The 14,807-nt window shown below is 45.3% G+C and overlaps 1 long non-coding RNA gene across 2 annotated transcripts in view; it reads right to left on the reverse strand.

Annotated features, from left to right (window-relative positions):
- Positions 1 to 14,807, reverse strand: part of LOC144891663 (uncharacterized) — a 166,383-nt gene that overhangs the window by 7,471 nt on the left and 144,105 nt on the right. The window contains exon 3 of one of the 2 annotated variants that reach the window (XR_013623010.1): positions 8,588 to 8,658. The exons of the other annotated variant lie outside the window; for it this stretch is intronic. This is a non-coding gene — a long non-coding RNA (uncharacterized LOC144891663). Of the gene's footprint in view, positions 1 to 8,587; positions 8,659 to 14,807 lie in introns of those variants that run through there. 2 annotated transcript variants of the gene reach the window in all.

A 14,807-nucleotide genomic window follows, 5' to 3' on the forward strand; every position in this document is an offset into this window, starting at 1 on the left:
GGTACAGACATGTGGCTGCGCTGTGCAGAGTACATGACCAGGCCTCGTTGTTGAAGTGTGACGGGCCTTGCTCACGTGACTCGACAGGCAAGGTGAGAGATATTTCTTTGTCACTAATGAGTTGTGTGCGATGTGATTGTGTTTTGTGTGTGCTGGTGTTTTGTGTGTGTGTATCACCGGTTTTGTTTTGAAAGTACACACGTGTCTCCATGTTCGAAGGTCTGTGTTTGACCTGGTTTATTTCCTTCATATACGTGAATGGAATTGTCTTAAGAAGCTACTGCATTGTTTGTTATAGACATGTGCAGGTTTCAGAAGGTGGAATGGAGACCTACCAGGTCTGGTGTGTGTGTATGTATGTATGTATGTATGTATGTATGTATATATATATATATATATATATATATATATGTGTGTGTGTGTGTGTGTGTGTGTGTGTGTGTGTGTGTGTGTGTGTGTGTGTGTGTGTGTGTGTGTGTGTGTGTAGCTTTCCAGCAAGGTATATGTCAGACGTTGATGATTTAAAAAAAAAAAAACACCTTTAGAGGCCATTTTTCCCCGCAAAGCGGGGGTTGGCCTTTTTCGGGAACCGTGGTTGTTGTTGTTTTTCGGTCCCCTATTTGAAGCAATGTTTTACGGCCGGATGCCCTTCCTGACGCCAACCCTTTTTGCCGCCTTTAAGTTTAACGACAAACAGGGAATTACCAGTGAACTGGTAATGAATGATTACAGGCAGGTAATTAAATCTATCAAACCTTAAAAGGCTTTATCAGGACTCTTTCACAAAAATCATGACCTGCCTTTTTATCACGGTCCTCAACCAATGATAGCAAGTCATTTGCATCAGGAATGGGTAAGAAATTAAAATGATGAAAAAAGAATTTATTTTGTGGAATAATTTGGATCAGGACAATTATCATTTGTTTCTGGTAAAAAAAAAAAATTTTTTTTGTATACAAGATCGAGGCTCGTGAAAGAGCAAACATTAATCACACAAAAAGTCAAACCGACACATAAAACACAAAAAAATAAGGGGAGCGGTAGACAAGATGGGGAGAGAGGGGGAAGGACACAAACGCAACATTTGAGAGCAGGGACATCGCGAGAAATGTGGGAGGGGGAGGGCTTGGGGGGAGGTGGGAGAGGTATAAAACATATGAACACTGCAAGGACTTCCAGGAAAGAAGTTGGAATTTGGAAAAAAAAAGAAAAAAAAAAGTATCTGGGGTGAATTAGCGGGGGTAGAAAAGATCAAGGTTTTCGATGGGGGAAGATAAGAGATGGTGGTGAACAGCTGTTTTAAAGACCTGGAGGGAGGAGTGGGATTGAAGGGCGTGGGGGAGTTTGTTCCAGAGGCGGGAGAAAAGGGGAATGAAAGAGTGAAGGTGAGCAGAGAGCCTAAATTTTGGCAGTTTAACCATAAGAGGGTTGCAGGCAGATCTTGTGCGACCTGAAGGAATATTGGGGGGACAGAGCACAGAAAGAGCTGGGGGAGCTAGGCCGGAGAGGAGTCGGTAGAAGACAGAAAGACCACCAACCTGCCTGCGGTGAGTGAGTGAAAGGCCCTCGGAGTTTACTTCATCGCAGGAGATTCCAATGATTCTGAAAGCTTTGGTTTCAACAGCGTGAAGCTGAGCTAGGTGTGAGGCAGGAGCACCAGCCCAGAGGGGGGAACAGTATTCCATTGAGCTGCGGATGAAAGCCTTGTATGTGGTGAGGAGCTCAGGTGTGCCAAGGAAGGACTTCGCACGACGGAGGATGCCCAGTCGGCGACTGGCTTTGGAGGCCAGCTTGGAAATGTGGTTTTCCCAAGGAAGATCATGGCAGATAGTGAGACCCAAAAGCTTGAGCAACAGAACTTCTTGGAGAGGATTGTTGAGAAAGTAGATGGAAGGGTTTTCCAGTCGGTCCTTTCGGAGAGACATTGTAAGAGTGTGAGATTTGTCAGGATTGAAGGACATGTTCCACTTGTTTGACCAGTCTGGGATTTTGTCCAGGTCTGTAGAGAGTGAGGAGGCTGCAGACTGCTGATCTGAGGGATGAGGAATGGAGCGGCAGACAGTGGAGTCATCAGTAAAGAGATAGAGAGGATTTTCCAGAGAGTCGGAGAGATCATTGATGAAGACCAGAAACACAGACTGGTCAAACAAGTGGAACATGTCTTTCAATCCTGACAAATCTCACACTCTTACTATGTCTCTCCGAAAAGATCGACTGGACAACCCTCCCATCTACTTTCTCAACAATCCTCTCCAAGAAGTTCTGTCGCTCAAGATTTTGGGTCTCACTATCTGCCATGATCTTTCTTGGGAAAACCACATTTCCAAGCTGGCCTCCAAAGCCAGTCGCCGACTGGGCATCCTCCGTCGTGCGAAGTCCTTCCTCGGCACACCTGAGCTCCTCACCACATACAAGGCTTTCATCCGCAGCTCAATGGAATACTGTTCTCCCCTATGGGCCGGTGCTCTTGCCTCACACCTAGCTCGGCTTCACGCTGTTGAAACCAAAGCTTTCAGAATTATTGGAATCTCCCGCGATGAAGCTATCTCTGAGGGCCTTTCACTCACTCACCGCAGGCAGGTAGGTGGTCTTTCTGTCTTCTACCGACTCCTCTCCGGCCTTGCACCCCCAGCTCTCTCTGTGCTCTGTCCCCCAAATATTCCTACAGGTCGCACAAGATCTGCCAGCAACCCTCTGATGGTTAAACTGCCGAAATCTCGGCTCTCCGCTCACCTTCACTCTTTCATTCCTCTTTTCTCCCGCCTCTGGAACAAACTACCTCACTCCCTTCAATCCCACTCCTCCCTCCAGGTCTTTAAAACAGCTGTTCACCACCATCTCTTATCTTCCCCCATCCAAAACCTTGATCTTTTCTACCCCCGCTAATTCACCCCAGATCCACCTTGTTTGAAATTCCAACTTCTTTCCTGTAAGTCCTGGCAGGGTCCATATGTTTTATACCTCTCCCACTGCCCCCTTCCCACGCCCCCCCCCCCCTAAAGCCCTCGCCCTCTCTCAGATCTCTCGATGTCTCCATGTCTCTCGGTCCCTGCTCTCAAATGTTGTGTTTGTGTCCTTCCCCCTCTCTCCCCATCTTGTCTACCGCTCCCTATGTTATATGTTTTATGTGTCGGTTTGTCTTTCTGTGTGATTAATGTTCGCTCTTTCACGAGCCTCGAACTTGTATACAAAAAGAAAAAAAAAAAAAAAAAAAAAAAAATAGCACAGGGCCCAGAACACTACCTTGGGGAACTCCAGCCAGCACAGGAAGGGGAGATGAGAGAAATCCCTTCAGGGCCACACATTGACTACGACCAGAGAGGAAGTCTGCAAGCCATGAGTGGAGATTTCCATGGCTACCATAGGAGGAGAGTTTGGTGAGCAGAGCGGGGTGCCAGACCGTATCGAAGGCACGAGATATGTCAAGTGAGACAGCTCTGATTTCCTGTTTGGCATTGAGGACCTCCATCCATTGTTGAGACAGCAGAAGCAACATGTCCAGAGTAGAATGACCTGGTCTGAATCCAAATTGATGATCAGAGATCAAGCCATTGGAGAAGAGGAAGGATTTGATATCCGAAGCAATGATGGATTCCATGACTTTGCTGATAAATGGAAGCAGGCTGATTGGTCTGTAGTTGCAAGGATCTGTTTTTGCACCTTTTTTGTGTAAATCGGTAATGTTTACTGATTTCCAAGATGCTGGCAGATGACCTTGAGCAAAAGAGAGGGTGAAAAGAACAGAGAGAGGGTGAGATATAGCGGCAGAGCAGGATTTTAGGACCCGTGGGCTGATGCCGTCTGGTCCAGTTGCAGAATCAGAGTCGAGGTTTGACAAAAACTTCTCCACCTTGTCAGGAGAGAAGGACACAGAGTCCAGGAGCAGTTGGTTCGACTGGGAAAGGTGGGAACAGAGAGAGATGGGTTTGGGACACAAGATTTTGAGGCAAACACAGAGTTGAGGCATTTGACTTTGTCACGTGCGGTGTCAACTGTGTAGCCATTTGAGGTAAGGGAGGGGATGGAGGGGGAACAAACACCAGAAACGGATTTGACCAGACGCCACCAGGATTTGGAGGAAGGTGACAGGTTTGAGAGTTCATTCTTGAGTGTGGAGAGATAGTGCTTCCTGGCATTCCTGACGGTAGACACACACTTGTTCCGAGCTTGTTGGAAGGAACTGAGATTGCCTTCAGTTGGATTAGCCTTCCACGAGGCAAAGGCAAGTTGTTTCAGGGCAACTGCCTCACCACAAGATGCAGTGTACCATGGATGGGAGGAAGGGTAAGACAACTGAAGACGAGATGGGATAAATCTGTGCATGAGAGAGAGAGCAGTTTGCTGTGGAATAATTCCCAGGAAGAATTGATGTCAGAGGCAGGAGAGATGGGAGACCATTTCAGGTGATTGATGGCTGCTTGCAGCCCGTGCCAGTCGGCCTGAGTGAAATGCCAGACTCGTCGGCGCTGAGGAGGCTCTCTGAGAATGGCCAGAGAGATGTCCACTTTAACAAGCACATGATCAGAAGAACCGATTGGAGCAGAAGAAGAGCAGCAGACATTTGCAGGGAAGTTTGCCATAACCAAGTCCAGAAGAGAAGATACTCCATTGACTGAGATCCGGGTCAGGAAATTGACAGATCGTGTCAGTCCCAATGAGTCGCAGAAATCCTTTGCTGAGGTGCCATGGCTGGTAAGAGATGAACCCACGGTCCCACACCCAACCAGCTGGCATGATGACAGTTGAAGTCACCACATATGAGGAAGAGAGAGTTTGGATGAGTTGATAGAAGTTGGTCCATGTTGTCCGACAGCGAAATGTAAATGGAGTGATCATTGTTTGGAGGACGGTACAGATCACATATGAACAAAAGGTGGGAGCGGAGAGGAAGCCGTAGCCAGAGGTACTCCTGGGGTGGGGTGGAGATAGGGCAGTGCAAGGAGAGTGAGGAAGAGAGTTTTAGATAAAGATAGCCACCCCACCACCAGGACGAGGCTCAGGTCTATCATACCGGAGGAGGGAGTAACTAGGAAGAGATATTAAGGAATCAGAGACATCTTGAAGGAGGAAAGTTTCTGTTAAGCAGATCAAGTCTGGATTGTCAGAAGCAACCTGAATGGAGAGATCAATCAGGTTTGAGCAAAGGCCCCGGATGTTTGAGGTCCATACCGTTAATGAGGAGAGAGGGGGAGCATCGAGTGCAGGACAGGGGAGGGGAGGGTAGGGTCAGATGAAGGATGAGAGGGGGTAGGTAGGAAGAGCAATTGATAGTGTGTCAGAGATTACAGAAGAGTTACAAGAAAGGGAAGGTTGAGGAGGACGAAAGGTTTGATGGGGATGGGATGAGGCACAGTGAGGGGATGTTTGAGGGGGGGGGGGGGGGCAGAGGAAAATAGAAGGTTGGGGGAGGTGGAGGTATGAGATAGAAGGGAGACGAAGTGGGGAGGAGGCAGCTTTGAGAAGGAAATTTGGGAGGAATGGTTGGGGGGGGAGATTTGAAGGGGAGAGGTTGGGGGGGGGGGTGTTGAATGGGAGGGGCAAGGGGGGAGTTTAGGAGGGGAAGGGCAAGGGGGGAGATTTGGAGGGGAGGGGCAAGGGGGGAGATTTGGAGGGGAGGGGAAAGGGGGGAGTTTAGGAGGGGAGGGGCAAGGGGGGAGTTTAGGAGGGGAGGGGCAAGGGGGAGATTTGGAGGGGAGGGGCAAGGGGGGAGTTTAGAAAGTGGATGATTCATGAAAGATGAACATTTATAACAAATTGGGTTTGTTGTGATTTTCAAGTTAGCGATCCGTTTAAGAACGATGCAGGAGGGGTGGAATGAATGAGAATTTAGAGCATGTAGTGAGAAAGAATTATAAGAGATTGAATATTTTTTTGAAATGGAATGAGTTAAGAGGAAATTGGAAGGAGCCTTTTATATAGGAAGAAAAACAGCGTGTTGTAATATACGACTGAATAAAACACTCCAGGGGAAAGTTTAAACATATTTAAACAGAACCGTGAAGAACAATCTTATATTCACAAAAATACCAACGGGGAGAGGGAGCCTAGAGGGACAACCACGAGTCACTTGAACAGGGCAAAAGGTGGAAGGCAGGGGGATAATGGGGGTGGGGCGGGACAGCACACATGGACAGAGGCAAAAGCACACGATGGGACAAAAGCACACGAGGAGAAAGGGAAATAAGTTTTTTGGGGGGGGGGGGGGGGGGGGTTACAACGTTAGACAAAGAGTAGATGTTCGGTGAAGTTTGAGGGAGAAGGAAAAATCAAAAAACCCAGCAAAACCAGTGAAGGAAGGAACAAACTTCGACGGGGGAAGCCTGAGGCTGCAAGGCCTCACACGCGGCGTGGCAAACAGAAACGATTAATTTATGAAAGATAAACACCGAGAAACTTCCAACGGACACACTATAGGTTCACACACCGTAAGATAAATACAGTTTCGACAAAACACAATTGTGAACAGACTTAACTTTGAAAACGTGGAGACCGTGTGGAGCTTCGAAAATCCGTGACGTCGTCTCCAGATCTCGCGAGATCACCCAATCTCCCAATCCGATATTTAATATTTTTGTGAAAGAAAATAACCTCTTTTTGCAGCAATGCAACATCCGTGTTGGGCTCTTCACATGTTGTGTCATTTTATTACAGCTGCGGCAAGTTGCAGTGTCCTGAACACAATTTGTCAAGTCGAGCAAGCGTGACAACTTGTGATTCCATAACTATCAGGGACGCCTCTTGGTGGTGGTTGTACCCCCCAATGCAAGTCTGGGGCCAAATCTTCCCCATTCTTCCCTGCTGCCTGGATCCTGACTTTGCTGATTGTTGGAGTCATGCAGCACTGAAAGAAGAAGAAGAAGACGGTAGAACAATCGGATGGAAATGTAACAATGTTTCACATGTTGGTAATTTAATACATTGTTTTCTTCCTGAGGTTGCAGCTTGTGGGAGTAATGCGTTCATGCGGCGCTGAGAGGAATTTAAAAATTAGCTGGAAATGTAACAGTTTTACATGCTGTCATTTTAATACATTGTTTTCTTCCTGATTTTGCTTCTTATTATTAAAAAAAAAAAATCTATTTGTGTTTTTTATTTGAATCCTTAATAAAATTTTGAATATTTTTTTTTACCATTGTTCTTTGAGGCTCTTGATACTGTATGAGTGAGGGTACTACGACGTTAGGTTAACGTCGGGCAAATGTTGGAACGGAGCCTTGGCCCAACGTGGGTGAACACTCCCTTCCAACATTTGCCCAACGTTGGGCCAACACCCCCTACAACATCTGATTAACGGTGGCCCTTTCATTCCAACGTCTGATTAACGTTTGCCCAACGTTGGCCAAACATTTCATTCCAACGTCTGTCTAACATCGGTACACCGTTGGACCAACCTCCCTTCCAATGTCTACCCACCGTTGGCCCGCCGGGACAAAATGACTTTGGTTTGGCCCAACGTTGGTTTTTGAGGTTGAACCAACGACGCGACGGTGCTGACGTTGTCCCAACGTTGTTGTGTTAGCTGGGCAGCAGCTGGCAGCCAACATATCATCGAGACCAGTTCCACAACAGTTTTTAAACGTGAGTTTGTTGTTGTCTGAAGTGAATCATTCCATTTGAAGAAACATTGTACAGTACTTTCCAATCAGCAGCCATGTTGTAGACCCTGATGTAGATCGATAAATACTTGAATCATCAATTTTATGATACTTCAGATGGTGATTTAATGCAGAGGGTTGAATGTTCGATTTTTTATTTTTTTTCGGAAAGCTATACATACTGGAAGAGAGGTGTGTGTGTGTGTGTGTGTGTGTGTGTGTGTGTGTGTGTGTGTGTGTGTGTGTGTGTGTGTGTGTGTGTGTGTGTCACCATTTTTCTCAGGGATGGGTGAACGGATCTTATCTTTGTCAAACTTTCAGAGGTTCACACCCTTGGTGTTCTGAAAGCAGGAATACCACAACAAGATGTTCCAAGACATTTCAAATGCCACAGAAACACCATTGAATTATTATAAAGTATTTACCATGATTAGCTTTTTCTGACAGATGCAAGTTAGGATGTTCTTTGTATTGAGATCACTTCAAGCAAAAGCCTCTCTAAAAATACACTCCATTCGATATTTCTGCTGACAGTAAAGCAGATGTGATGTTGCAGTATTGAATTACACATTTACACCTCACTATATTAGACATAGATAATGCAGTATTGATTTACACCCCATTTACATTCAAATGAGGCCCAGGGAAAATGCTTGTATAACCCATGCAAAACCCATGCCCTACCCACATGGGGTAGCCCACAAAAAACCCATGCACTGCCCACGTGGGCAACCCAACTGGAAACCCGAGTGGAGCCTATGGACAAATCCAGCTGGGGCCTACGTGTGGGGACATATATGAGACCCACAAGTTAGCCCACATAGGACTAATATGCGACCCAGCTGTACGTGCTGGCTGGGCTAATGTCCGCCTGATGGACAGAACACACATTGATACATTACCCTGCCAAAGAAACCCCAGGGCGACAGGTTATAGCTGGGTCAATATTTCAAATTTGAACCCAGAAACATCTCAGAGGTGAGTGTGCATACCTGTAGCTATCCTGCAAGCCCTTGCCATCAAATAAAGGACCAAATACTGCATTGGAGTAATCAGAAGGAACCTGAATAAGCAAAGAGCAAAGATAGAATGATCAGGAGAACATGCAGGCGAGCACACGGTGGCATATAGGGGACGTTCATAATTTCAAAGAGCGGATCAGATCCAATGAGTCAAAATCTAGGGAAGCTGTCTTATGCAGAGGACGTCCTCAAGGTGCCAACGGTTAAGGATCCAATAAATCGAGTTAGCACGAATATCAAAACTTACACCCACGTTACAAAGTCGACCAAATTGGTGGGAACCCAGATTGAAACCAAGGATCAAGAGTGCCACACTGAGAGTGCAATCAATGGTGCGGATATGGAAATCAGGAAAATATGGTGCATCGGCTTTATTACTGAGGTCATAAATTGGGCAGCCCAGGCAAAAAGCTTTAAAAAAAACATGATCTCTTCTGCAGTCAATGAACATGGGAAGAACATTTCCTTTACTGGGATTAACAAATTTTTAAGGCAGAAAAAGGCAGAGAAATAGACTATAGACAACCCCGTGATCCCGCTATGGAATAATGATAGTAGTTCAGTGGAAAGCAAAAGGGTTAGGGCCCAGGGTCTTGAATTTCAAAAGTTAATTCATGATTTGATTACCAATCCAGATATAACTTGTGTGCAAGAATCCTAGTTGAATATCCATAATTTCAAATCCCTGGTTATACCCTCATCCATAGGGATATGGGAAGTAGGAATGGCGGTGGATGTGATGTTTTTATTCAGATTCGTATTTCCTTTCCTGAAATAGAATCTAACTCTGAGCTGGAATGGAATATTTTTTAAAATATCAGGCACAAGGGAATGTGTGACAGTCATAAATTTATATAACCCTGGACAACCGTTAAAATGTATGTTCCATGTGAGCCTTAAATAATTGCTATGGGGTAATCTTAAATAATTGCTATGGGGTAATCTTAAATAATTGCTATGAGGTAATCTTAAATAATTGCTATGGGGTAATCTTAAATAATTGCTATGGGGTAATCTTAAATAATTGCTATGGGGTAATCTTAAATAATTGCTATGGGGTAATCTTAAATAATTGCTATGTGGTAATCTTAAATAATTGCTATGGGGTAATCTTAAATAATTTATATGGGGTAATCTTAAATAATTGCTATGAAAATATCTTAAATAATTGCTATGGGGTAATCTTAAATAATTTATATGGGGTAATCTTAAATAATTGCGATGGAGTAATCTTAAATAATTGCTATGCGGTAATCTTAAATAATTGCTATGGGGTAATCTTAAATAATTGCTATGGGGTAATCTTAAATAATTGCTATGGGGTAATGTGAAATAATTGCTATGGGGTAATGTGAAATAATTGCTATGGGGTAATCTTAAATAATTGCGATGGGGTAATCTTAAATAATTGCAATGTGGTAATCTCAAGTATTTGCGATGGGGTATTTCAAATAATTGCTATGAAAATATCTTAAATAATTGCTATGGGGTAATGTGAAATAATTAATATGGGGTAATCTTAAATAATTGCTATGGGGTAATCTTAAATAATTGCTATGAAAATATCTTAAATAATTGCGATGGGGTAATCTTAAATAATTGCGATGGGGTAATCTTAAATAATTGCTATGCGGTAATCTTAAATAATTGCTATGCGGTAATCTTAAATAATTGCTATGGGGTAATCTTAAATAATTGCTATGGGGTAATGTGAAATAATTAATATGGGGTAATCTTAAATAATTGCTATGGGGTAATCTTAAATAATTGCTATGAAAATATCTTAAATAATTGCTATGTGGTAATCTTAAATAATTGCGATGGGGTAATCTTAAATAATTGCTATGCGGTAATCTTAAATAATTGCTATGCGGTAATCTTAAATAATTGCGATGGGGTAATCTTAAATAATTGCTATGTAGTAATCTTAAATAATTGCTACGGGGTAATCTTAAATAATTGCTATGGGGTATCTTAAATAATTGCTATGGGGTAATCTTAAATAATTGCGATGGGGTATTATAAAATAATTGCTATGAAAATATCTTAAATAATTGCTATGGGGTAATCTTAAATAATTGCGATGGGGTATTATAAAATAATTGCTATGAAAATATCTTAAATAATTTCTATGGGGTAATCTTAAATAATTGCTATGCGGTAATCTTAAATAATTGCTATGGGGTAATCTTAAATAATTGCTATGTGGTAATCTTAAATAATTGCTGTGGGGTAATCTTAAATAATTGCTATGGTGTAATCTTAAATAATTGCTACGGGGTAATCTTAAATAATTGCGATGGGGTAATCTTAAATAATTGCTATGGGGTAATCTTAAATAATTGCTATGGGGTAATCTTAAATAATTGCTATGGGGTAATCTTAAATAATTTATATGGGGTAATCTTAAATAATTGCTGTGGGGTAATCTTAAATAATTGCTACGGGATAATCTTAAATAATTGCTATGGGGTAATCTTAAATAATTGCGATGGGGTAATCTTAAATAATTGCTATGTGGTAATCTTAAATAATTGCGATGGGGTAATCTTAAATAATTTCTATGTTGTAATCTTAAATAATTGCGATGGGGTATTTTAAATAATTGCGATGAAAATATATTGTTGTGGATATGAGGACTGTATATTTTTTGATTGTGTGCTGTACTATTGTGATTATTGTTTATTCTGTGCCTCCTGCCTCCGGAGCTGTGTAAAGACCAAAAGGGCGTCCCATAGTCCACAAGCATACACGTCAGCCAAGTAATAGAATATACCTGTTGATAGTTATCTCTTATTCTGTGTTTTAGGGTAAGGCTGTGTCTCCCATTAATTGAAGTACTCCATTGCACCAGTGAAAGAGATAGATTCCCTACCATTCCCATCACCAATTACCTCCGATCCAATTGCCGCCATTGGCCACGAGGCAGGGTTGGGGAAGAAAGGCGTGTCTCCACCTCGTCATAGAGGGGGAGGAGTGAACCAGCCCCGCTCGACCAACCATGAGCCAGGGGTTTGGCTACAGAGGGCGGAGGAAGAGCGGTCGGGGAGGTTCGCAAAGGTTGAGGGGCGGGGGCCTATATAACCCAAGGCAGGGGTGTGGCCAAGGAGATGAGTTTTTACCGGCAGACACAAGGGAGCCCAAGCCGTGGAGAGGAGTCAGAGAGATTCGCTTTTACAAGAGACTGGAAGAGTTGAGCTTTTACCAGAGACAAGACGGTTGAGCTTTTACAGAGAAGAGAGAACCCGTCACACCAAGGCTCCACCAAGCTCCGTGTTGGCTCCACCGAGCGTTCCCCTCCACCAAGCTCCGTGTTGGCTCCACCGAGCGTTCCCCTCCACCAAGCTCCGTGTTGGCTCCACCAAGCTCCGTGTTGGCTCCACCAAGCGTTCACCTCCAGCCATCCACCTTCTGCCATTCCTGGCATTCCCCGCGTGAGTCAGAGTTCTGTTTGTTCTGTCCTGGGTTAATTAAGTCTGTATAAGCTAGTATTTTCCCTGTGTCACCTGCGTCTTATGTGCTTGTAAATAAACGTGACTGCTTTCTTTTTGCTTGTGTGTAAATAGTAAATAAATTCAGTCGTATTTCCAAACCTTTCTTTGCCTTCGTTTTCCTCTTTGCATTGCGTCGTTTTCGTCTTTTCCCTCATTGAGCAGCTGGGGTGCGATACGGCCAAAGTCTGGGTGAATCGGGTGAGTTTTGTTAGGTCGCGGTCTTACACCACCGCTCGGTCTATAACATCTTAATCCGCGATCGGTAACAATTGGTGTCTGGGAGTGGGATTCGAGGCCCGACCAAATTTTTTTTAAAAAACGAATAGAGGAAAAAAAAAAAAATTTGGTCAAAATTTGGAGCGGCCGAAATTTGTTTTGTTTAGTAAAACCCGAATTTTGAAATCGCGCCATGGCTGTTCAAGGCGACGGGATGCCGGTGGGAGAGATAGAGGGGTTAGAAGTAACCCAGGACTTAGGGAAAGAAAGGGAGGAGGAGAGCAATGAGGAGGCGGTTGAGGGGGTATCAGACGCACAAAATGGCGCCTCGCACATGGCCACGGCGTCCACGCCCGCGACCGTAGTAGCGCCGCTGGTAGATTGGGACCTTTTTTTCAAACAAATGAAGGCCCTTATGGTTAAGTCGGGTGAAGAAATGATAAACGGAATGAGGGCCGATAGAGAGGCAAGGGAGCAGAGGGACAGAGACCGCAAGTTGGGCGAAAGGGTCCCAGGGGTGCACGAGGAGGTAACGCGAGTCGAAAAGCGCTGGTTGAGCGAAGCGGAGGAAAGCACGGGTACAATGACGGGGGTAGAAATCGCGACACGGGGTTTGGAAAAGCCGGCGACCGATGAGGTAGAGGGAATTTTATTAAAGCCAACGGTCGTCGAGGTGAACAAAGAAATTATGGGTATAGTTGAAATTGGAGAGACCGGGGACTTAAAGTTAAAAGAGCAACAATCGGAGGAAGGAATGGAAATTGCTCAAAGTCTAAATGCACATCCTGATGCTGTACTCGCTAATCCAAATGGAAGTTTGCAGGTTTTGGTGCAGGGAGGAAGAAGAACCCCGAAGGTGAGACGTGCTGTTGTGTATTGTGCGGGGAGATTTTGTAAGAGGATGTTTAGCGACAAAAGAATTTTCGCGCGCTTGGGATCGATATGGCATCCGGGCGTTGGTGAAGGATCCCGTGTGAGTGGAAATGGCACGCGTGGGAGGAAAAAGTGTGCGTCGGCGAATGGGTGTGTTTTTGTGAGCGTGAAAGGGGTAGCGTATGCTTGTAAGCATGCAAGTGAAGCATCGAGGGTAACCAGGTTAGCGGTTAGGGCGACGGATAGCCGATGCGAGCGCTCGGTGCGAGGGGTGCTTTGTTGGGTGCGAGGCCCGGCGCGGGTCGATGCTGCGTCGCTTCTCTTCGAAGCGTCGTTGCCGATTCGGGCTTGGCCCCGCCCCGCACGGTCGAGTCCGGGCTTTGTCGGGCGAGGCGACCGGTCCGGTTCAAGGGCGAGTGGGAGGAAGCGGAACGGTGCCCCCTCGTGGGGACGGGGCTCCGACCGGGGGAGATTGAGCCATCGGGCCCGGGACCGCAAGGTGCCGCGCCGAGATGGTGCGTGGAATCTCGGTCCAACCAAACCACCTCCCTTGAACCGAAAGCCGGACGGATTCAACCTGCAGGCGACCAAACCACCCGAATTCATTGCTCGGCTTTGCGAAGCCGAGTTTAATGATGTCATGGCGCACCGAGAGGATGTAATAAGTAGACGGATGATGATGGTAGTGATTTGATACGAAATTTATAATAGTGGGTAGAATTGGCAGTAAATGGAAAATTTTTGAATTGGTTGGAATTTGGACGAGCAAAATTGATAGAGAGACCCCCGATGTGGTGGGATGGCAAATCCACCATCCCTCACAGGTGGGGGCAAATGCGCAATAGTTTATGGGGTGGCTATGACAACCGAGCCAGGGAGGGCTTGGATAATGATAGGGATCTAGCGAAGATGACATTAGGTGACGGTAAGGTTAGATAGTGACTGATACCTGTAGTGGGGACGCAGGTAGATTAGTGTGGATTATAATGACGTGGGAGCGCAATAGTTTAAAGGGACGACTGGGAAGCGCAAGTTTCAGAGGGGAGTAGTTAGCTGAGATGATGCCGTGTGTGTGAGGATTGAACAGGTGAGAATGGAACAGGTGTGATTGCACAGGTGTGCAACTGAACAGGTGTGTGGAGCAGTGTATGAGGGAGTAGTGGTGATTGCGTGTTGTGTTGACCAAATGGTCCAGGAAGAAAGGAGGGTGCAGGTGGCACCAGGTGTGAGGGCACAGGTGTGCAACAACAGGTGTATGTGGCTATGTGGAATAAATGGTAGTGTGGAATATCTGGAGTATTGGAATGGATGGTCGTGGAGTGAGAATGGTGGAAATTGTGGAGTGGAGTGGATGGTGCGAAGGTGTGAATGGGGGAAGAGTGGACCCCCATCACGGATACCCGGGGCGGGTAGTGTAAGTGTTAGGTAGAGGGTACAGGTAAATTGTGGTTGGATATTGGCATCTGTGGTGCGGGTGGCAGAATGGTATGTGGATGGGTGCATTAGTGTTGTGGAAATGGCTGGGCGTGTAGCCTGTTAGTGTGTGTAGTTGGTTTGGGCACTCCACCACTGTGAGGATGTCGGCCAGGTGAGGCCGCAGGTGGGCT

This window comes from Myxine glutinosa, chromosome 1 (assembly GCF_964187855.1).
Source record: "Myxine glutinosa chromosome 1, kmMyxGlut1.1, whole genome shotgun sequence".
NCBI classification, from domain to species: domain Eukaryota; kingdom Metazoa; phylum Chordata; class Myxini; order Myxiniformes; family Myxinidae; genus Myxine; species Myxine glutinosa.